This window comes from Fukomys damarensis, unplaced genomic scaffold (genome assembly GCF_012274545.1).
Source record: "Fukomys damarensis isolate Sample0158 unplaced genomic scaffold, DMR_v1.0_HiC HiC_scaffold_6, whole genome shotgun sequence".
Lineage (NCBI taxonomy): Eukaryota > Metazoa > Chordata > Mammalia > Rodentia > Bathyergidae > Fukomys > Fukomys damarensis.
The window spans coordinates 26712908-26738026 of record NW_022900918.1 but is presented as its reverse complement, the minus strand read 5'-3'; the positions used below and the strand labels follow the sequence as shown (position 1 = coordinate 26738026).

The following is a 25119-nucleotide window of genomic DNA, read 5'->3' as shown; positions in this document are numbered from 1 at the left end:
TTTTTTTTTTTTTTTTTTTTTTTTTTTTTTTTGGTACCGGGGATCGAACTCAGGTCCTTGCACTTACAAGGCAGGCCACCAAACCGCTAAGCTAAATCCCCAGCCCCAATATTTTCTTGATATTAATATGCCCAGGCCTCCACAGAGGCACACAGACTGAGTGGAGTACACTACAGATTTGTTTTCTTTCACTTGAAGACCAAGATCAGGGTGCTAGCAGATTTGTGTCTTGTTACTGTCTTGGCCTTTCTGTTGTGTGCCTACAAAGGGAAAAGAAACTCTGGTGTCTCCTCTTCTTCTTCTTTTAAGGATGCTCTATTGGGTTGGGTGTCATCCTTATGTGACCACAACTGCCATGCTAAGGCACTGTCTTTAAGTAGAGTAACTGGGGCTCAGGTGAATAAATTGATATCAGGGGACCAAAATCAATCTACAAGACTGATAAAGCTGCAAAATCCAAATAGCTCTTCCCTAACAATCTCCCTTTTTTTCCTTTCTAGATGAAAGACTTATCATGATGTTCATTTATTCAATCAACAAGTACTTAATTAACTTGTACCACCTGTAATTCATTATCCCAAGTATTAGAAAAAATAAATAAAACAGGCAAAAAGCCACATGTTTGTGTAGGTGGCTTAATTCTACTTTGGAGATGGAAGGGACCAGAAATAACATAAATGAAATGGATAATATACAGTAAGTTTAAAAGTGATAAAATATATTTTTTATAAAACAGGAAAAAGAGAGTAGGGAAGGAGACCTGCGTGAAACCTCAAATATGGTAGCACTAACAGTGCTCACCAAAAATGTGGCATTCCCATACCTGAGGAATAGGAATTTATGTGTTAAACTTATATTTTTATACATTTATCAAGTTTATTATTTATAATATTATTACATTTGTTGATATTAATACAAACTGCTCTGTGATTTAAAAACTATATAAAACAATTTCACTTCTGGTTATGACTGAATCGCTAATTAAATGTAGGCATCTTCATGATATGAATAAGCGGAAAACTAAGAGCATCTGAGAAATAATTGTTTCAAACTTCAAAGGTATTCAACTCAGAACTGTGTTTGGTAGGAAAATATATTCTGGATTGCCTTGGCTCTTTGTCTGAAGGAAACTTCCTAGTGTTCCAGAATGGGTTAAGCATGGAACAGACAAAGAATGGTGTGTGGATGTCAGAGGTTGCTGTAATTTGAGGAAACAAATCAGAAAGTGAAGATCTACAAGGGAAAACACAGAAATGAAACTTTACATAGGCTTCCCCTTGCCTCAGTTGCTGAGCAATAAGCCTTATATGTAGAAAAAACTCCACATGTGTGGGCAAGAATGAACGGGGAAGTGTGAACTGAATAATTCCCACAGTTTGACCCATCAGAAAGGAGAGTTCTCATGGAATGTTCAGTAGAGTCTCCAGAATGTGTTACAGTCGAGTAGAACTAGACTCGTTTCTTAATAAAGCCGTACAGGGACCCCACTAGCAAAGTTCAAGAGTAAGCATTGAAAAATTCCAAGCTGAAATCCAAGTATCTCAAATGCTTACATAAACAAAATTCTTACTTCATTTAAGAAATACACAAGACAACATAGAGCACTCAACAGCATCAGGCCAATGACCATCATCAAAGAAAAAACCACTGCATAAGCCAAGAGAAAGGAAAATGTGATACAGAAATCTAACGGTAGAATCAGAGCCAGAAACATCAAAGCTGGTGTTATTAAAAGATCAGAACCTCAAAGTAGCTGTTAATAAAAATTTTTTAATTCAAAAATTAGGGAAGAACTGGAAATTATATCAATATAACAGGAAAACATCTAAAATGAATCAATAGAACAAATAGATTAAAAGTGTATTAGGAAGGTCAGAAGAAAAAAAATAGCAAATTTGAAGGCACAGTCCTTGAAGTTCAAAGTACAAGAACAAAAAAAGAAAGAAAAATAAAATGAACAAAGCACACTAATCTGCGAGTCAGTCCTAACCTATGGAACTAGACTATGGAACTCCAGTTTTTCAGGGAGAAAGGGGGAGCAAAACATTTTGAAGAATTAATGTTGAAAAGTTCCCAAATTTGATGCAAACTGTAATCACACATTGAATAAGGTCAGCAAAACCCAAGCACTAAAAAGGAAGTTCTTTTTATTCAGAAACATGTCTAAGCCAGAAGAAAATAAAAGGTATAATTCTATACTGAGTAAAAATTAATTTTAAACCATGCAATTTTCCAGTCAAAGGCTGGGAGAACTACAGAAGGCTCCACTTGAGGAAATAACTTTGGACAGAAACTCTGAACTTCACAAAAGAATGAAAATTGTGAAAAGTTAAATGTATAGGTAAATATAAAAGATTTTTTTCTTATTCTCTTTAATACATAATCATTTAAAGCAAAACTAATAGAAATATATTGTAGGATTAATAGCCTCATTAGAAAAAAATGTGAGAGAATGAAAAGATGAAAATAAAGTGTTTGTAGACGGGTGGGGAGGAGGGGGTGAAGGGAGGGCAGAGGTAAGGGGAAAAAATGAGAATCAAGACTTGTCATGTAGAGGTACAAGATCCCAACAATGAATGTAACTGTACTGTATCCCTAAAATGTACCAATAAGCTCAATTAAAGCTGAAAAAAAAAAGAAATAAATTGTATGACAATAATAACCAAAGGATATGAAGGGGAAATTGAAATGTAATGCTATAAAATATTTATATGGGAAGCATGATGGTAGATTAAGATAAATTAAAATGTCTATATAACCTAGAACAACCATATGAAAAATTGTATTAGCTATACACAAAGAGAACAAAATGAAAAGGAGAAAAGCAAGAACAGAAAAAAAGTGGAAAGCCAATAGGATTTTAATTATAAACCCAGTTATATCAATAATTATAAAAAAACTAATGGATTCACAGCTCTGAAATGCATATTGAAGAATTATATTTTAAATACAATCACATGTGCTTAAAAGGTATAAAATTTAAAGACAGACAAATAACTAATATTAACATTGGTAGCATTAGTGAAATAGTAGTGACAAACTGATGGTAATAAACCTGGAATGGCTTTTCAGAACATCTATTGCTGTGAGGAAGAGAGATTCTTCAGAGCTGAAAGAGTATGTTCAATAATGCATATGATCATTATATGAGAACTTCAAAATGTGTTAAAAAATGATGGACTGAAAAAAGAGAGTAAATCACAACTCTAATCAGAAATTCCAAAGTTTCATTAATTACAAAACAAGAATAATTTGTTAGGATTAAAAAAACTTCAATAACACTGCCAAATTCTATGGTTTCATAGGTACTTAAAGAACACTTTTCCAATAATAGCAGAATATGTACTTTTATAACAAAGCATGAAAAACATATGCTGTGGTCAGTTATATTCAGGGTCAGGTGGTCAACAGAAAATACACAATACGCAGTGAAACTGCAATAAAATTAAACATAAATTATTACAGAGATATTACTATCAGCCCTCAAATATTTGAAAACTAGTAATCAGTTTCTAATAAAATTATAATAATTATAAGAAAAATAGAAAAGGTCATAAAAATGAGAATGAAAGCATAACATCAAAATGTGTGGGGCAGAGCCAAAATCATGCTCAGGAGCAAATTGTCAGCATTAAATTATTGAGAGAATGGTCTGCTTCCCTGTTTCCTACCCTCTCCCCTTAATTTCACCCTTTGTTTATATTTTGTGTTTCTCATATAAGAGATAACAAGTGACATTAGCTTTCTGTATGTAACTTATTTCACTTATTATTATGGTCTCCGAATCCATCCATTTTCCTACAGTTAAAGTGACTTCTTTCTTCTTTATGGCTGAGTAAAGTTCCATTGTGTATATTCTCTGGGAGATGAGGAAGTGTATAAAGGGAAGGAGGCAGGGGAAAGATAGGAAGAAGAGAGAAAGGAAATAAAAATTGATCAAGATATGATATGTATGCATGTGCTAATTCCCAAAATGAATGTAACTGTTACATATCACAATGCCCTAAAAAAGAGAGAGAAAAGAAAGGAACAGAGGCACAAAATCAAGTGTGAGAGGATAGAACTGAGAAATAATTCTTTTCCTCTTTATAGTTAGTATTTTCCAATCTAGATGCATAAAAATATTAAGAGCATTAAAACACAGTAAAGTATAAAGGCTTTTGATTTATCTTTAATAAATTTTATTTTACCCCATTCCCTTCTCAAGCCCCCTCCCCTCCCTATGTGCAAAAGCTTTGTCTCCATTGTTTCCTTCTATTTTCACTTTAAAACCTATGCTCTATATGCATGCAGCTATGTACATGTATATAAATATATGCATATATGAAAAATAGATAATCGTGTTGAATACAGAGACTTGTCTTTACAAGCACATGAATTTTCGACCACATGTATGCATTATTTTTAAAACAGTAGTCAAAACAATGATTAACTCAAATGAAATTTTTCTCTGTTCTAGAAAATACCAAAGTTCCCATTATTACCATTAATTAAACCACAAGTTGTAACATGGTATCAAATATATAGAACATTGTTAACAAATATTTCCTTTCAAACAAAGTACATATGCATGCATGGTCATTTTGCAGTGTTTAAGTAAATACACAGAAATCTTATATATTGATAAGTAGAATAGATTGTGAAAACAACTGAGAATATTTTCCCAGGAATAAAATGTATATACATTATACATTAAATATGGGTGGTTTAGCCTTTATTAGGAGCAAAAAAATTGCATAATAGCATAAATACAAATTTACAGTAACATATTAAATGTCACAAGTAAGTTGCCTATAGGTCAGATTTAATTATTACTACTTGATTAAACAATGTGGCTAAATTCATGTACCATAATACAATTAATGACATCCAAAATTATGTATTTCTGCATATAAAAATGGACTGTGATGAAACAAAGTTAATTAACAAATGTAATGAGGGCAAAAAGTCAGGCAACTTGATTGTTCTGAAAGTCTATACATTATTAAACTCACACAATTCATTAAAGAGCACACCTCTGTTGCATCGGCGCGTGTGTGTGTGTGTGTGTGTGTGTGCGTGTGCCTCATTCTCTTCATTTTTGTAATCTGAAATACTAAAAAGTTCACTGAGACATGTAGGCATCCTCGAGCGCAAGATAAAGAAGTTCTTTGGAATTAATTTAGGTCAAAATGTGGTTGACTACCTTTGACTTTGACACAAGATCAAGTATATTTGGACATAGATCTGTGAAAGCAGAAAACCTTAGCCTGGTTTAACATGGAAGTAGTCATAGAGACAGTAAGACACTTTTGTGCTAGACAGACTGTTTCAAAAACTCGTCAAGCCAAATGGAAATCAATACTTACTTACTTGTTAAAAACACACAGTATCTGAGCCCCAGAGAGTGCTAATTGCTTATCACAAAGGTAAAACTTCCCCAGATAAACCAACTATTCCATGTAGGAAACAATCAAATTACATAGCAATGATTTAAGGAGCCAAATACCACTTACATGAATACATCCACTATTACCAAATATTAGGCTGTCATTTATCTACTTAAATTACTTGGTTATTTCTTCTAATATAGTTATAATGATTGTTTCAGAAGACAGTACTTATTCTATATTTTTGGCCATTTTTATAAAAAGTCATAAACCTTACCCAATTACAATACATAAATTTAGGAGCTAAGCTAGGTATTTCTTTGAGTGACAAAAATAGAAAGAAAAATGCCTTTTGTCTCAGCTCATGGTTTAGGTCTTCATTTAGCCTTTCCACACCCTTCATCATTATACAATATATTTATCAAGTTTCCTAGAGAATACACAAGCAGATTCATCATTTGAGTGCACTTTTCCCACTAGATACTACTAATTAATTTAGTGGCATTAAAAAGTATTCTTTCCCAAGAGTGATTAAACTCAGGAAATGCTCCAACATCACTAACTCATTCACTAGTTTGTTTAATAGATATTTGTTGTTCACTTAACTGTAGGTGCATTACACATAGCAGTGAACACAGTCGGCAATGTCCTGACTGTCCTGGAATTTATACTGTAGTATGAGATATAGGTAGTCACATAAATTACATATATGTGTGTATATTAGTATATAATGCATACAAATATGTAAATAGTGATATATACTTTAGATAAAAATAAGGCAGAGGAGGTGGGCAGGAACATTGAAAGTCAAGGGATAACATTTCTTCTTTCTCAAGCATCACTGAAAATGACAGTGTGCGAAAATCCCGAAGAAGTTGAGGGCACAACCTGAGAAAATCTGGAATCATGATACAGGAACAGAAGGCAAAGAGAAACCAAGAAAAGATTTTGGAGAGAGTAGGGCAGGTAAGCATCATTTTAGCAAGAGTGAGGTTTTAGCTTCTATTTATAATGGATTTTAACATAAATACAAAGCAAAGGTGGCTTGAAGGTGTGGCTATTTTGCAAAGCATAGAAACTCATTCCTTTTGATGAAGGCATGGAAGTCAACGAGGAGGAAGAATATTAACCCACTAGAGGCCTTGTTCTTGTGCTAAATTTGTAATACCATTTTTCCTAATATTAACTTTGTTTTAATCCAGGACTAGTACTCCACAAGGATAAGTCTATGAATAAAGAAAAATATAGAATTTTAGATAAGTATGTGTATTTGCATAACAATCTACACTGTCATTTCTATGTGCATAAGAAAATAAAAGCTTTGAGAAAGCAAGTCAAAACTGCTTTTGTATTAATGGAATTCTGTAAAGTATATGGTCTGTGGGGAAAACAAATTTGGCCAAATTATCCTACCAGTTTGTTGTTCAAAATTCTAGTGATGATTCTGAATACTTTATGAAACTCCTGTTGCACGAGGTGAGTGTTAGATGGAAATTTTAATTTTTTAATTCACTTCTGGCAGCAGTGAGAGATTAAAAGAGGCTTCTTTTTAATCTTCTTATAGATCAGATTTAGTGATTTTACTTTTCTCATTCTGTCGTGCCTCAATTCTGAGATGTAACATTTTATCAATAAGGATCAAGATTGCTCACAACTTACTGATTTTTTTGTTCACAGTAAACATGAGAGAACTGCTACTTCTTTATTTCTCACTTGTTTAATAACCCAGGAAAGGAGGGAATTGAATATAGCAAAACTAATTTTTAAAATACACTTTTGTATGCACTTTTAAAATCAGGAATTAACTATTGAAACCAATTGAGACACACCATTTTATGCATTCATCTCATGAACAATTTAGCTTTACTGGATTTGAGAAACTGACAGCTTATTATTTGTCAAATATATCTGGATTTAAACTTATGCATATAGAATTTGAGTCTAAAATTTAAATTGAAAAGATGTTCTTACACTGAAAAAAAATTAGACTACAAATTTCTGATGTTCTACAGATTGGAACAAATACAAGGTGCTTATGTTAGCATCAAATTTAATAACACTTTCTGCCTCTTTTAAATGATATTAAGCATCTCAGAGTTTCCTATTCATTGATATCCCCTTATATCCACTCTGATCTACCCTACAGAATAGTTTAGCTTGTTTTAACTATATAAAGTGAAGGTCTATTTTTCCTGCCCTAGAAATGGAAAAAATCAGCTAGTGGTATTGTCTTTTGCAGGACCCTTACTAAAGGTTTTATGATTTTCTCTTATGTGGCCTTTTTCTTCCTTGTTTATTCTTTATCTTAGCTGGAACACTGCCTATTTGAATTAGTTCTTTTCTTATTCTTTCCATAGCTTTTAGTCTCCTTTTCTTTGGCTATTTACATTTATCTTGATGTCTCCCATCTTTGTAACATGCTACAACAAACACTGTTTTCACTTCCAACAACAACAAAACAATGGTGCTGAAGCAGGACTTATAAAAAAAAAAAAGGAAAAAGAAGTTTTCCCAACCAAAGCAAATTCCCCTTTAAACTCCCCTGGCTGTTGTTCTTTGTTCTATTGCAAGGAAAATTCCACAGTCTCCTGTTCTCATAAGCCGTTGTTTTTACCCAACCAAGGCCACTAAGATACGCTAAGTTGCAAAACTATCATAAGCTTGACTGACAGTCTCTGTTCTACAAGTTTTGCATCATTAAGTAGACCAAACCCCCTAGGGAACATGTATAAAACTACAGCCCTTCATTTGTTGTGGGCTCAGCCTTTGGATAGGAGTTCACTGAACTAGTGTACACCTAAAAATAAATTCTCCTGTTTTACTTCTTGGCCTCTCTGGTCTCTTAAAATTCTGCAACATTTCTACTTGAGTTATTGTCCCAAAGTGGCAGTGTTTTCTCTTTGTAGCATATGATAATAATCCTACCTAGTTCTAGGTATTTTGTGTTCTGGACTAAATTTGGTAATAAAGGACAATATTTTTAATTCTTTTCAGTGGCAGATTAAAATGTCTTTAGGGGAGTCAAGGTGACAATGCATTACCTTTCATTTGGCAGAGTCTTGGAGGTCATGACTATGCTGTGATTTTTGTAATACCATTTAACTGGCTCCTTGGTTCTTTTGCAGAAGCATTCCATTTGAAGTCTTCATTGCTTCTATGCTAAGAGAACACACTGGTATCCCCCATCTCTAGTTACTCAGAGCAGCAGAATTAACTTTTCCTTAGTTGTTTCATTCAGAGAGAGAAAAGGAGGGAGGAAAAAGGAAGCAGAAGAAAATCTCCACCTCTCACATCAGAATGTCAGAAAAATATAAAAAGAATGTTAAAACTAAATCACTAGGGTGGCAAACTCAATTCATATTTAATTAATTAATGTTGGAATCGAGAGCTGCTAGAAACTTTTGGAAGCAAGCTCCTGTGTTTGTTGAAGGGGAGGGTTGTTGCCACTCCAAAAGATTCTTAACACAACTTAGAGATGGATTTTGTTTCAGACAAGGTGCTCCAGAGATAACCACAGGGAACCAGTGAAAATCACTGAGTTACTCTTCTAAATGACCTGGAGTGAACTTTGCACATTATTACTTCATTATAACATAAAAAATTTCTACTGGACACATTCCCACCTGCCATTTTTGAACATATGATGGATAAAGAAGCATGATCTCAAACTGAGCATACTCAGGGATGTGTCTGCCTCTACCTGTGATGATCAACCTTTCTAATATGAATATGCTTAAGTTCTCCTAATGAAATCCCCTTACTTCTGTGTTCCTGGCTACACTGCTTTTGGGTGATATCCCCAATACACTCCCTACTGCTGCAAGCAATTCCTATGTCTTTTCTTATTTTATCATCAAGCAAAACATGCAAAATCAAGATCATCACGATCGATTCTAAATGTTGAACAACTCAAATAAGACTCCTTTGGTAGGAAAAAAAAAATGTGTCAAAGTTTAATCCCTAAATGCTCCTATAAATAAATATTATTTCCAATAGCTCATAATTGCAATAGGAAAAGCTGATGTAAAAGGCCATGTATTTTAATCAAACTAATTTTCTATATAAGAAAAATATAACAAAATCCAATTTAAATTAATTTTAATACATTTTACATTTAAAATAACTTTTCCCAATGTCAAGCATTAAAAGATTTTGCTTTTAATTACCATATGGCCATTTTTTTCTCTAAAGGTTTAGTCTGAATTGACTTCTCAACAGCCTATTATTAAAGTTAATATATTTTCTTTGTTTATATTACCTAGTGTATTGCAATAACTTTTTCCAAAAATAGACAAGGCAAATATATCGGGAAAACTAATTGTTATAGTCCAAGCTGAGGGACTCTTGTCCAAAATGCTTGGGATTAGAAGTATTTGATTTTGGATATTTTCCGATTTTGGAATATGTGTACATACATGATGATATGTCTTAGGGATTAGTCACAAGTCTAAACACAAAATTTATGTTTGTTCTCTTATATACCTTATACACATAGACTGAAGGTAATTGGATACAAATCTTTATAATAATTTTGATCATAAAATAAAGTTTTATATAAGATCAGGGGTGGCATTTTCCATTTATGGCATAATGTTGGTTCTCAAAACATTTGGAATCAAAATGAGAATCAAGACCTATCATGTAAAGGTAAAGGATTCCAATAATGCATGTAACTGTATTTTATACCTAGTTTGTACCAATAAACTCAATAAAAAGAAAACAAAACATTTGGAATCAAGCATTTCTGATTTCAGACTTTGGGGTTAGGGAGATCTTGATGTGTATTAAACCACATAATTTGAAATAGAATTCTGAAGTATTATTTGCTATCTCATCTTTAAGTATCAAGATTGACGTTCTTATAACTCATGGCACTAGTCTTTAGCTCAAAATCAAAACACATAAAAACCTTACAGAATCAAATAAAATCTTCTCCCTAGTAAAGCATTTAATTTTCCCAAGATTGATTGCTATTCTAAGTAGTACTCTCCTGTGTGTAGTTAAAGAAATGATTTCACTGGGAATGAACATAAATTATATGACAGTGCTCATAATTTCACCTTTAACATCTTCGATTAAAAAAACTGTAAAATGTCTTTAGTTCTGGAATGCAAAGATGAACATGACCAAATAGAAGTCATAGTTTGGTATCCAAGGAAGACATGTGTGCTAAAACATAGTATGTAGCCCACGCTGGGCGGGATGTGGTGAACATTTACAGAGCTTTTGGAAGGCAGAACATTTGCTTCCTTGCTCACAATGGGTAGTTTCATCAAACTTTCTCAGTGGCCTGAACAGGACAGGTATAATCTTCATAAATAGCATAGCATAGAATATTTCCCAGCCTTAAATGCATCCTTCAGTAATGCTCAAGTTCAAAACTTATAAAATGTATGGCCTTTCTGAGTTTCATAGGCATGCCAGATACCAGGAATCCTACTGCATTATAGGCTTGCTACTTGTCAGTGGCCAAGGATATATTAATTGCCTTTCTTTTGTTATTTTGATGTATTTCCCAGAGAATTTTGGCCATCTAGAGGACACTCAGATAATATCTGTTTATATTTTAAAGAAAATAAATTGTATAGCTCGTTTAATTAGTGAAAGTCATCTAAGGTCTAAAAAACACAATGCTACTGAAATTGTGGAATTTCTTACAACCTGCCAAATGGTGACTACAGTTTTAGATAAACAAAACTATATTATCATGAAATAACATGCTATAATTTAAGAAATACTCAAGAAAATGTTTTACCTTAAAGAGTTTCTCTTAGCTTATAGACTGATACATACTTATTTTTGGAGAATATTTGAATCTCAGAATATAAAGACAGCGGCCACATATTTTCATACCTATTTTTCTCTATCCAAATGTAGTACCAGCTTTGAAAATCTCATCTATCACATCAGTGTTTGTGCTCAGTGTGTCTGAAAAACCGTATCTCCCTTATAAGCACCTGCTGTTGAGATTTTCTTTGGGGAGTAAGAGAAATGGGAATGACTACACAGGAAAGGGGTACCTACACAGGTTGAAACAGATGGTTGCTATTATTGTCTTTATAGTTTGTATTCATGAATTTATTCTTGAAAATGTTAGATCTGATTTCATCTTCAAGAACACAAACGCTTTTATAAAGATCACTGGCCAGATTTCAGTTTAGTAAAAGTAACTCTCATTTAGATACAGAACTTTTAGTTTATTAAAAAGTTAGAGCTTATTGTTTAATGTTCAAAATAACCCCTTCCATTTCCATATTTACTTGCCAATACAGAAAATGGGATTTATAAAAAGTGGATTTGTCCATTGTTACCTGAACAAAATACAAAGTAGGGATTCTGTCTCTACATCTGTATTACGACTAAGCCATTTCATTTATATAACATATAATATATAATTAAGATGTGAGAAGCAGATTCTGGCAAACCCAGAGTGTTAAGCTATGAACACAACTGAATAAAAAAGGAATGTCCATTTGTCAATTATGCTGTCTGAATATTCATTTTGCTTCTTGGTAAAAGTTTGAGTCTCATATACTCGAAATGGAAAAACATCCTAGATCTCGAATCAAATATCTTTGAACCTCATGTGAAATGAAAGATGTAAGCAAGCCGGCGAAGGACAATATAATGAAGTAAGTTTTTAAGGAAAATAAACAACATCAAAAGGAAGTGATGTCATAATTCCATTTCTCTCTCCTTGAGGTTGAATCGATAATGTAATTGTGGTCACATCAATTTAGTTCAACAAAATTATCTTTTGAAGAGATATTTTTATTCTCTCATATTTTAAATTTAAATGTTTAGAGGCCCTGTGATAATAATCACCAGTTATTAACCACAATTAAATGGTAACTTCCTATGTTAAGCTAGATTGGAGGATGTTTCATGGCAACGCGTGCACACACACACACACACACACACACAGATATTACTTTGAAGCACCTGAGAAAGGTGGAATTCTTCATGAAATGACATTAAATTTCTCTTTGATCAAGGAAGAAAGCAATCCCACAGAGACAGTGAAACTACAAGTTGTAGCAGAGATACAGCCTACAAATTTATGTTAAAGGGGAAGTACTTAACATTGCCAAGAATTGGAATTTTCAGAATATTGAGTTCAAAAGGTATCTTTTATTAAAGTTCTTACTCGTTCTAGTAGAAGAGGCTCATGGAGATTATTTGCCTGTCTTTAAATTAATCACTACTGAACTAATCACTACTCAACAGACCCCTTAGAACTGATAGCTTAGTCATACAGCTCCATGATGCTTGGATGCAGTTCAGTTTTTTCTCCTACCAGGAAAAGCAAAACAAAGTAAGCACTCATTCCAGAATCTGAGCTCAGTCCTTACAAGTATATTTCATTATGATTTTCATAAAATATGAAGCCAAACTTACAAATATAACCATGTCATCCTTGCATGTCTACTATACAAAACTGAGCTAATTTATCAATATTTTAAAAATTATAGACCCAAGAGAGAGAGAACTCATATAGAGTGCATATTTTACAAAATCCAATATAAATCTGTTCTCATTTATGTGTTGCTCATGCATGTGATTGCATGTAAAACTCTATTTCTAGGACTTCTTCTAGAATTGTGAACTAGCTAATTCAAGCCAGTCAGCTCATTTTCATTGCTCTGCTGAAAAGGAATATAGAAAATAAATTAAAATCCTCCATTAAATGTTTGGGAAAACGTCTTTCAAGTCATCAGAGTATATATAAAAGTGCAGCAAATAATATTAAAGTAAGATCACAAAGGGAAAGAGCTGAAGTAGGTGAGCTAGTCTTTAGATCATTTTTCTCCCAGTGCCATTAGTGAATTCCTAAAAGGTGGCTTAGTAGGTAAAATTCTGAGCAATATTTTTTTGTCCTCTAAAGAATGGAAAACAAAATTTGAAAAAGAATATGGCCATTAAGAAGGGTGACAGGGCCGGAGATTTAGCTCGGTGGTTCCGGTGCCTGCTTCTCAAGTGCAAGGACCTAAGTTCAATTGCTGGTACCAGAAAAAAAAAAAAAAAAAAGGCAACAAACTGTCCTCATGATTGGTTCAGGATCATGCAGAGCTATATTATCCTTACAAGGACTACAGACTCTTCTTAGTTATCTCCTTTCAGAGAGATTACTACAATTGCACATTTTGTAAGTGCCTTCTGCAAGTAAACACAAATTTCATCAGAAAAAATGGAAGAAATCCCACCAGTAAAATGAAAATATTTCCATAGGCCTCAAACCACTTTTTTAAAAAGTTCAAAATATAACTCACAAGTAATTCAGACATAAAAAGAACAAAATGAGCAGAATCAATGCACCATGCAAGCAGATTCCAAGGGGGCTTGAATAAGATACTTACTGAAAATAGAGATTAGCAAAACTGTTTAATATTCAAAGATATAAAAAGATTGCAACTGTGAAAAAATATAGGAAACTAAAAATTCACATGAAACGTTGATCAAAAAAACGCTAATATGGAAAGATGCATGAATGAGAATAAAGAAATCGTTGAATTGATTTAATAGCAGATTAGACACAGCTGAAAAAAAACTTATGAAGTGGTAAAGAGTGTTAAGAAAACATTCATAATAAAGCACAAACATACATGAGTAGGGGGGGCAAAGAAAAGTCATTAAGGACAATTTGAGAAAGTTTCATATACATGTAGTTAGAGCCCTAGGAGGAAAAATGAGGGAAGCAGGCAGAAGAAAACCTTGAAGAGATAAAGCCTTACATTGTTCAGATTTATACAGACATTATGTCAAACATTTAAGAAATTCCATAGGTCCAGGGATTTAGCTCAGTAGCACTGCACCTGCCTCACAAGAGCAAGGTCCTGAGTTCAATGTCCAGTACCAAAAACAGAAAAAAAAAATTCCATAAACTCAAAGTAGAATTTTTAAAAATCTTACTTTAACATCTTATAATAAAATTTGAATTCAAAGAAAAGAACATAGGGGCCGGGGATTTAGCTCAGTGGTTTGGTGGCCTGCCTTGCAAGTGCAAGGACCCGAGTTCAATTCCCAGTACCAGAAAAAAAAAAGAACATATAAGAATATGTATATATGCATGTATATATATGTATATATGTATATGTGTGTATATGTATGTATATGTGCGTGTATGTATGTATGTGTTTGTGTGTATATATATATATGTATATATATATATATATACATACATACATACATACAATAAGAGGTGACCCTATGGTATCAGGGATGGAACTTGGGTCCTTGCATTTGTGAGGCAGGTGGCAGAACTACTGAGCTAAATTCCTGGCCCTATATTTCATTTTTAAAGGAGCAGACATTAGTGTATGTTGCATCTCAACAGAAATTGTGGACACCAGAAGATAACTAAATATTTTCAAAGTATTGAAAGTAACTATCAAGCTATAATTTGACATCATGAGAACACTTCCTTAAAGTAAAATATCTATCACTTCTCCATGATATTCTGTTTGTATATGGTAATGATAGCCATCTATATCTCGATCATACTACTCAGCCTCTAAAACTAATAGAAATTCATAAGGAAAGCAAATGCAATCAAATAAATGTTGACTCCCACACCAACTATAAACTAGAAAACAAGCTGAACATTCCACTTTCCATATAAGAGGCCAAACAGCTCCAAAACACACACCAGAATAGAAGAGTGGTATTTTGTGAAGAGACTGCCACAGGGAGTTGTGGAGGCCACAGGTAAAGCCAGCTGTGTTTTCCCTAAAAGAAAAATGGAAAGATGCCAAAATGCACAATATGGTCACCATGGCAATAGCCACTGATGAAGAAAGCCAATTTCTTCCAGCAGAAGAAATCTAACACATAGGTTCTCAGCCTTTTGGCTAAGTTAAAGTGAAGACACCTACCAGATGTGCAGGCTGACATATGTGCAGGACTGATGATGGCATTCCCTTTGGAAGGCAAAGATATCTCTTCGAAATTTGCCAGCAAAAGAAAGGAAATGAGCTGTCAGATTGAAGTTCTTATGAAACAAGATACTATCAAAGAATCAGAACCAGACTTGTTCCCCTGGCAAAGACACCATTGATGATATACTTACAGAAGAACATGTTCTGGACAAAGAAGTCAAGCTGCTCTTATTTTCAGTATTATTTATTTTTTTTAGCAGTATCTTTTGAAGGACATTAAGCTCCACTTTTTAATAGTTTGGTATTTATCATTTTGGGGGAACTACAATAACAGGTGAGCCTATGATACAAAGTGGAGAGGAGGTTGAAGCAGCTTTAAGAGATGAAAGGGGAAGTAAATAAGAAGAGCTTATGTTTATCGGTTGAAAGTTTCAAAGTCTGAGCCAACGGGAGGATGGTTGTAGGCAACACTTTGAACCCGATTGGAATCCTGGTGGAGAGCAGTGATCTAATACTACTCCTCCAGGGAAGGGTGAGAGCTAGGAGAGCGGCCTCCAAGTATCCCACATGACACGAAACAGTAAGGTTACATAGACCACAAAAAGCCACAGAGCCCAGGATGTGATGATATATATTCCTCCTATCTGCAAACCACAAAGATCTGAAGGTGAATGAGTAGGATCCATATCCTCTGCTCGCAGTTTGTAAATGTGATGGGACATTTGGGATTAAAAAGACCTCAAGTTCCACAAGGAGACAGACATGCATCAAATGCAGTCTAAACAGTAAAGCACAGAGTGTTACAAACTTGTCCAAGACCAGCTTTGTTGAATCTTGTCACTCAGAGCATGCAAACACACAAACACACAAACACACACAGCTCAATATCTCTCTTGGAAAGATCCCTGAAATGACTTTCTGTACATATAACTGTTTAGGAAGCTAAATATTTTTTGTATGATAAAAGTTAAAATAGGCATACCAATAGGCATGATTTGTATTAGCTTACTGATTTAAAAATTCAACTAAGTGAATATATATTTATATATATATATGAAAAATGATAATACGAACAAAATTGTGTTTTAATTTGTTTACAAGGTCATAGCATGCATTTAATATGTGATGTTGTGAGCCAGGGATTTAGCTCAGTGGTTCCACCACTTGCTTGCAAGAGCAAGGTCCCAAGTTCGACCCCAGGTAACAAAAAAATTTGATGTTGTTAGTGATACAAAATGTTTTATAATAGAGTGCTTATGAATGTATACACTCTGAAAGGGTACCATTATGAGTTCTTTACAAGAATCAATTTATCTAAATTTAAGAACAATTATATGGTTATTTTCCCCATTTTACAGATTAGAGCAGTGATAGGGAATCTTTCTGAGCTTTCAACATGACTAACAGCCTGCTACAGTACATGTGCCATAGGTTCACCACCACTGCACTCAAGAATAGGAGAAAGTGGATCTACCTGTGCAAATCATGGTGCTTCTCACATTTGGAGGCATGTTTTGATTCCAGCAATAGAACATGAAATTTAACTCTTCTTTCCTTTTCAATTACATTTTGACTTAGAATAACCATCTTCAAATTTCAAAATATAACCAGATGATGAGCAAAAAAAAAACTGAACATGCACAAGAAAGCTGCAAGTTATTACCTAAGTCACTTAAAGGAAGGTAAGCTATCCAACCAAAACACTTTAAGTAAACAAACAAGCAAACAAATAATGTGAGTATATAAAATTGAAGTTCTAATGGGATGAAAAAAATTCCAGAAAGCACAAAAGTAGACTCTTTTTTTTAACGTGGGTAAGATAGTTGCTATAACAGAAATCCAGGTTGATTCCAGATAAAATTCTATGACAGATTGTTAAACAGATGACTTTTATGTAATTAAAAATGGAACTAGTGAGGTGTAGTATGCTAAGTTCCCTGTTCTGTTCTCTGGCAATTTCATGGAAGCTTAGTGAAATACTAGAATAAGCATGAGGGTTTGGGTAAGAGAAGGGCCCTTACTGTGGGGTTGGTGACAGTGTGGGCTTGATAATACAACATTAGATGGATTTATATGATTAAAAGGCTGTGTCCAGAGTCTAATTAAGAATCATGAACAATCAACAATTCTCAGTTGTGTGATTCTTACTTTGTTTTATCTCAGTATGTATTAGACATTTGATGGAGACTTGCTGAATATTAAATCAGTTTTCCATGAATGCCATATTTATTTGTAGCTTAGATGATGCATCAATAAAGTGCTGGACACATTTATACATACACCAAGTAGGGAAGGGAAAATGAATGTGTTGGATGCTTAATATGGATTTCTTTTCAGACAGATGACTTGATAAAGTTGTCTCTTCTTTAAGGTATAAACGCACATAGACCTTCAAATTTATGTTTAGAAGACATCGCTTTTTTCCTACTATTGCCTTTTCTTTCTATTGAACCTACCACTAATTCATGGGCAACATCCTGACAATAGAACTAAAGTGACATATACCATTGAGAAGTTTGGAAGAAACATTCTCAGCTTGTAGGCATTTCCCTGGTTTGTGTGTATAAAACATACTAACTATAAAATTGCTTCTGGGATTTATGTCATTGTATTTCGCAGTCCCTTTTTAGGAAATTGGCTTGCTTTCTTTGCTTGTTCCTCACCGCTCTTGGTCTCCATACTGCATCAACTATCACTTGATATATTATTGTTACAGACATTCTGGTCATTTTCTTATTTCCTAGCTGAGAACTAAGGTGACTGAATCGTTGAGGTCTCTTACTATAACTGACACTTTCTCAAGAGAGATGAAGACTTTATATTAAACACGTGAGATGCTTTGAAATCAAGTTAGAAAGGAGCCAGGCCTTCCTCTGTAACAGAGGGCATTACTTTTTTTGTGGAAACGGAGATATTGAGATAAACCTTTAAGCAACAGTAGCATGTGCACACACACACATACACACACACAAACTCACATACATACACCTGGGTGTATACACAAATTTACAAAAATGATAGGAAAATAAACTGAGGAAATGTAGGCTGCACTGACATTTCAGTAAATTTGAAGGAAATTATCATTCTATTCTCTAGTCTTTCATTTAAGCCCCAAAATCATCTTGAATATTACATGTTCCCCTTGAAATCAGCAGTTCCAAATCAAGATGGAGGAAATCAAAAGAAAACCATAATTCAGAGCAGAGTTAAGTAGAAAAATAGTGTGTTTATTTTTGAATGATGATGGCATACATAATATGTGGCACATTGAAGGGGCAGAGTGGCAGTGCGACGGTTTAAAGTAAAACTAAAAGAAGGATCTGAGGCAGGCAGAGGCTGACAAAGTACAGTATGTGAAGAAAATTCAGAGGCAAGAACGAAGGCATCCAGCAGAGCTGTGTCCTTCAGCAAAAATTGTTCACTTCAAATAAATGTTTTTGTTCAAACTGCAAAGAGCAAAGCCCAATGGGCAATATGTGTTTGTCTCAGAGTGCAAATAATCAGCACAAGTTATTTGATGGGAAATGTGAAATACTCTAAGATGTAGGCACTACTAAAGAGGCTCAAACAATAGAGAAATATTTCTAATGGCTTAAACTGTCAGCAAAACTACTATTGTGCTTCTTGAAATTGAAATTGTTGCGGTGCAAGGCTACAAGACTCCAGGAGAATAAAAGTAAAAGCAATTAGATACTGACACAGTCCCCCAATCACTTATGAGGCTAAGGCTACCTCACTACATAGGCTATAAATCAGATAAATATTGGCTAACTCTGTTATTTTAAGTCGCAGTGTTTTCACTTATCAGGCAAGTGGAGGGATCCTGTCTTTGGATGGCCAGATGGCTATGAATAGAACATGTTCCTACAGCTACTGTTAGGAGTCTTCTGTTATGAAAAAATGTACTGTAGCCACTATTGAAGACATTAGACGAGGAGTGACTTGCTTACTGAAGTTTACATAGGGGTCATTGCACTGAACTTTCCTGAATGGTAAAGAGTTTTACAAAAATATTTTCAGGCTAGATTTACTAAACCAATTTTCTTTGGAAAACAATCTGATTAACTTTTTTAAGGGTGAGCGGTGATGGTTTCCATTGGCTCTTGGAAAACTGATATGTACAGCTTTTAGATATTATTCTAACCTATGACATGAAATTATACACATATGAATTATGAACACATAACTACATATGTGAATATAAATCAACATTTAAATTTCTTTTATCTCAAACTGAAAATCATCTTTCCTAACAACATAGGTATGTTTGTAAGAGTTTAGTAAGATCCTGCAGCAAATCTAAGATATGAAAAGAATAACCAACTGGGATATGTATACTGAAAGAAAAATTTCTTTCTCTTTCTCAGTAGATATTAGTATGAATTTCCTCATTTATACTTTGTGTTTTATTTCTGAATTTATACTTAGCATGCACAAAAATATATTTGATGAAAATATCAAAGACAATACTCTCATTCACACAAGCCCATTTGAAGAATAGTAGGAATTATTAAATATAACTACTATTAAGAGGGAAAATAACACATTTTTAAAATGACACTCATTCATCACTTACTGAGCATTATACGTGTTCAGGATCCATAAAACAGGTCATGTTCCTGACAGCTTGGAAATTGCAATCTTGCAAGCAAGATGCATTAGATTTCTTGTCTCTGAGAAACACCAGTACCTGACAACCACTACTGAAAGAAAGAGAGATTTAATTTGGCTCATGGTTTCAGGGGATTTAGTCCATGTTCGGGTGGCTTCTAGGCAGGAACATCAGGGCACAGGGGCTCGATGCAGCAAAGCTGCTCGGTTTTGTAGTGACCAGGAGGCAGCGCAGGGGAAGAACAGTCCAGAGAAAGGGCCAGGGTCAGGAATGACTCCATTAAGTAAAGTCGATCTTAAAGAGAAAAACAGAAAAACCAAACTGTTTTGGCCTTTGTCATATTCTTGGCCATTCTTGAGTGCATTTTTAGCACCATGTATCACATCACATTCTTTATAAATATTCCTATTCTTCATTCCCAGAGCTGCTGCTTTTACCAATATGAAAACTGAAACTAGAATTAAATCGCCTGTATGTTACATGGCCTAGGAATGTTTTTCTTTTCTTTTCTTTTTCAGATCCACATTTCAATACCTTAAAGGTATAACATCACCCTTCCTGGCAATGGCTTACTCTTATTCAAGGTTTAAGAATTGTGAATATTTTTGGAACAAAAGAGACGGTAATTTACACCTCCTATGTACAATTGCTGTTGTGTATTGAGCTATAAAGAAGTAGTTTTATTTCCAAAAATTCAAATCATCAAAAATCACATCAAAAGTTATTATTTATGTAGTGACACAACAGATGGAAACGCTGACATTATCTTGACAACCCTTTAAGAACAGAGGTGATGCTTTACAGCTCAGTATTTTTAACTACTACAGTTACATAGGTGAATTATGTGAGATAAAATACTATGTATTATAAAAAGAAAGCAAAAAAGAGTTTTTCCTCTCTCTGCTCCTCTTCACATTTTCTTTGGCACTCATTGTGAACCCAACTGAATACATGGGCTATTAAAATGATAGCAATAATAGTTGTATATGTAACAATATTGCTGCTAATTCTATATTCATAAAATACACCATTAATAATTTTGTAGTATTTCTAATAATGATTATATATTGGTGATAATATAATTCTTACAGAGTAATAATTGCGTAGGATTATGTTAGGGATAATTGTTAATAAGACTTGCTTAATGAACCAGGGTGGGATGCTTTAAAACTCTAAGAGAATAGATGACACCCTTTTTATAATTTCCTTACAGCTTCCTGTGTCTGCATATAACAGGTGCTGAAAGGCATTCAATTTGTAAGTAATCCTTGATGGAAGAGTTTTCACCAAAGCAGTAACTATACATCCATTAAAAACACATCTCAATGTTTCAGCTACACAGTTTAAAATCACAACTCACTTGCAAGTGTAAGATTGTTTTATATAAAAGTGAAAGTGTTCTTATGCAGGTACCCGCAATTCAATTTTAATTTTCGATTTCACCATTGGGGTATAAGTCAAAGGCAATTATACTCATGTCATACTTCTGGAGCAGTATGAATCACACATGAGAGATAGAAACAGATGTATACAGAATGCAGAGACTAATTTATAGGATGATTTTTTTAACCAATTGTAACTTTTTTTGTAACATAGGACCTCGCTGGAAGAAGCCACTGAGCAGCCTGCTTCTTTAAACTGCCTGGAAAAATCAGGTGTCCTTTTGCAAATGTGAGGCATGAGCCATGGAGCCTCTAGCAAACCAAGTCCTCAAATGGAGGCAGCGGGGGAATGAGTGGCACCGTGGAGGAATAAGTAGCAACCACAGCCCAGAGTCTTTGCTTTTTCGCTTACTGTTGTGTGATACAAAGAATGTCTTTTCCAGTCTGAACTTCCCTTATCCTATCTTGATTATTTCAGTTCACAAAGGGGAGAGATTACTTCACATCTTACAAACAATTCCAGCACTGATGTCTTGCCCGACAGGACCCCAGCGACGAGGGAAATGATCATTTCACTTTCATCAGAGCATTCCATGCAATAGACTTCTAGAAAGCAGAGTTTAAACCTTGGATGGAAAGTGTCTCTGAAATAAACTACTGTTTATAGGTTCACTTTTTCAGTGGCCTGGCATACTGACCATATCTTCCAATTCCCACAATAACTAAAGTTTTCAGCATGGTCCTCAGTAACTGTGCTACACTGCACTCCTTAGCTCTGAGTTGTCTTTCTTCGTGTCAGGATATCAGACAGCGGGCCTATACCAAACAAGCCTGGCTGTCTCTCAGTGTGTGCTTCCAACGTGTTGCTTCTAATAAGCTTTCGTCTGAGCAATCAGATAACCCAGCTATATAGCATCCTGTGTAGTCCATAGGTTTCAAGCAAGTGCCTGAAGCCTTTTCCAAAAAAACAAGATAAGGTCTTTGATACCAAGAATTCAGACTGAGAGGCTTCCTGACTTTCTTTCTACATGGAGATCTTTGGAGAAAGGCAATATTCCAACCAAAAATAAACATTCTCCAATAAGTCTGAGCTCTCTTTCTGCGTTGCCTTGAACTTGTGATTTTCTCATACACATGAACATTCAAAACATTCCAAGCCAAATGTTTGGTATATATGCCAGAAAACATGAAGCCTCTGTAATGTTGATTTTAATGGAAAAACAATGTTTGATCTTGGATTGAAATGTGAAGGTTTTCACCTCTCTTTCAAATGCTAGCTGAACAATGGAATTGAAAACATGTACTTAACAGCTTTGTAAACCTGCTTTTAACTACTTCAAAGAAAAACTAAATATATGGATGATTCCAACTGGTCACATAAAACAATGACTGACCAGTAAGTGGATGTGAATCACAGCCAGTAATTACTGGGGAATTACACTGAATAATGTCTCTATTTTTGTTCAGCTTTATTTGTTATAAATATAAAGAAATCAGAGCAATGTTTCAACATGAGAAAAAAATTTAAAACAAAAGCAAACTAAAACAAATAAACAAAAACCACACTTCTCCAAGAATATCGACAAAGACCCTCTTTGACACTATATATTTCTTGGGAACGTCAAATCTGCCTATGTTTTCTAGCAACAGTGAAATTCACAAAGGTCACCCTGACAGAAAAAATGAAACAATATTCTTCTCACAATCATTGTGTTACAGTAGCAGTCAATCAGCATATTCATTTTCATTTTAATTATGTTTGTAAATAGTAGGAGAGGCAGTTAGGAAGCATGTGCAGGCCTCCCACTGAGCCTCAGTGAGTATCTGCAGAACTGCAACAATCACCTTTGCAGATTTCATTATTGTTCAGCAGAATTTTATTGACCAAGGAGGGAGCCTTGGGAATAATAACTTATTAAAATTCTGTTAGTTATAAAAGTTATTTAAGGAAATACATCCCTTTGCCATATCTTCCCACCTGATTATCAGTTCATTTATGACTTGCCAGCCAACATCTACTCTTGAGAGTGTAATTTTTGTGTAACCTTGATTGCTACCTAATTTGCTTACCAGCCAAAAATTAATGCCTGAAATATTGCCGCTGGCACACAAACCCCATTTCTTAATGAAGCATTCAGCTACAGTCACCTTGTGTCTACATAAGAATCCTCAGACAAAACAATCTTGAAAATTAGCTTTGGCTTAAAAATGCTGCAGCATCATCGGTGTTTTTAGTAAGGTCTATGTCAGGCCGTCCATGTCAATGTACTGATTCTGTGATGCTCACTTTATGTAAGGCATTATGAGAAATGTTATTGAGAATATACAAATACACCATTCCTGGGCCTGACCTGAGGAAACTAAGGCCCCGTGAGGAAGACTATACCCACGCCTAAATCACTGTTCTGCAAAATAGCGATGAGGAAACAAGATAAGAGAGCTACTGTGAGATGCTCGCCAGGGAGTCAGGTAAAACTTGCTAGATAGAGTAGAAAAAATCTTGAATTTGAAGCAACCACGTAGGTGAACTATATTAAAATATGAGGTAGAGAATAGGAAGAAGCCAGAAACAAAGGCAGAAATAGATAAATAGATTTTGTGTAAGGGAATAACTATTGTTGAGCTCCACTACAATGTTTAAAAGCTGAAAACGTGGGAAAAAATTGGGGTCTTTAAAGTAGGAATACATGTGTTTCATCTTTACAATTGAGAGGTTTCCCAGGATTTGAATTCTGTATGCCTATGACTACACTGAAAGACAATCCTGTGTATTTTTGTTTTCATCTTTTTGGATATATCTCCTAAGAATTTTCAGAATGCAGCTTTACTAAGTTGTCTTGAAGGAGTTATGCTACGTGCTTTTTTTTTAGACATTGCAAGCTGTGCTTCCCCTGTAGGGTTTATAACATACGCAGAAATGAAATATATGACAAAATAGCACAACAGGCTGGAGGGATAGGAAAGTAAAGTTAAATAATAGAAAGTTTTCTGGGTTGTATAGGAAGTTGTAAAAGTACTGTTTTAAAGCTGATAAGAATGTATGTTGAAAACAAGCCTAAGTGCAAAACTGATAACAAAAATGTGCATTTAAAGCCAATTGTAAAAACAAAATCAATTGTAAGACTAATACAAAAAGGCAAAGATCATGAATGAAAGAGAGAAAATAAAAGAAATAGAAAATATATAGAAAAATAACATACTTTCTGCTCAAATAAAACAATTTTTTTTTTTTTGGTCCCAGGGATCGAACACAAGTCCTTGAGCTTGTGAAGCAGGCGGTGGAACCACTGAGCTGAATCCCCAGACCAGCAATATTTTTATTTTATTTTTTTAAATTTAATTTATTGGTATATTCTAGGTAGACAGTACAGTTACATTCATTACTGGGATCTTGTACCTTTACATGCCAGGTCTTGGTTCTCATTTTTTCCCCTTGTCCCCACCCTCCCTTCACCCCCCCATCAAATGCTTTAATTCCAATTTTACATTTTCTCATATTTTTTTCGTTTTCCCTTATTCCCCCTTCCCTATCCTTCTCACTGTCCCTACACCTTTGGTCCTTTTCTTCCTATTTGCTAAGTGTCCCATTACCAACAATATTTTTAAATGAAAGTGATACCTAAAGGCAAAGATTATCACACTGCTATAAAATACACTATTTAAATTATATCAACGAACATCACATATGTAAACATAAGAAGTATTGGGCCGGCGGTTTAGCTCAGTGGTTCCACTGCCTGCCTTGCAATTGCAAGTTCCCAAGTTTGATTCCCCAGTACAAAAACAAAAAAAAGAAGTATCAAAGTAAATAATGACAAAATATATATCAGGCACACATTCAACAAGAGAAACTGCTGTATTAAAATTAAAGTAGATCTGAA

General features: G+C 34.3%; 1 protein-coding gene across 5 annotated transcripts in view; it reads right to left on the bottom strand.

Annotated features, from left to right (window-relative positions):
• The window catches only part of Gpc5 (glypican 5), a 1306099-nt gene that overhangs the window by 805348 nt on the left and 475632 nt on the right, over positions 1-25119 (bottom strand). The window lies entirely within an intron of this gene.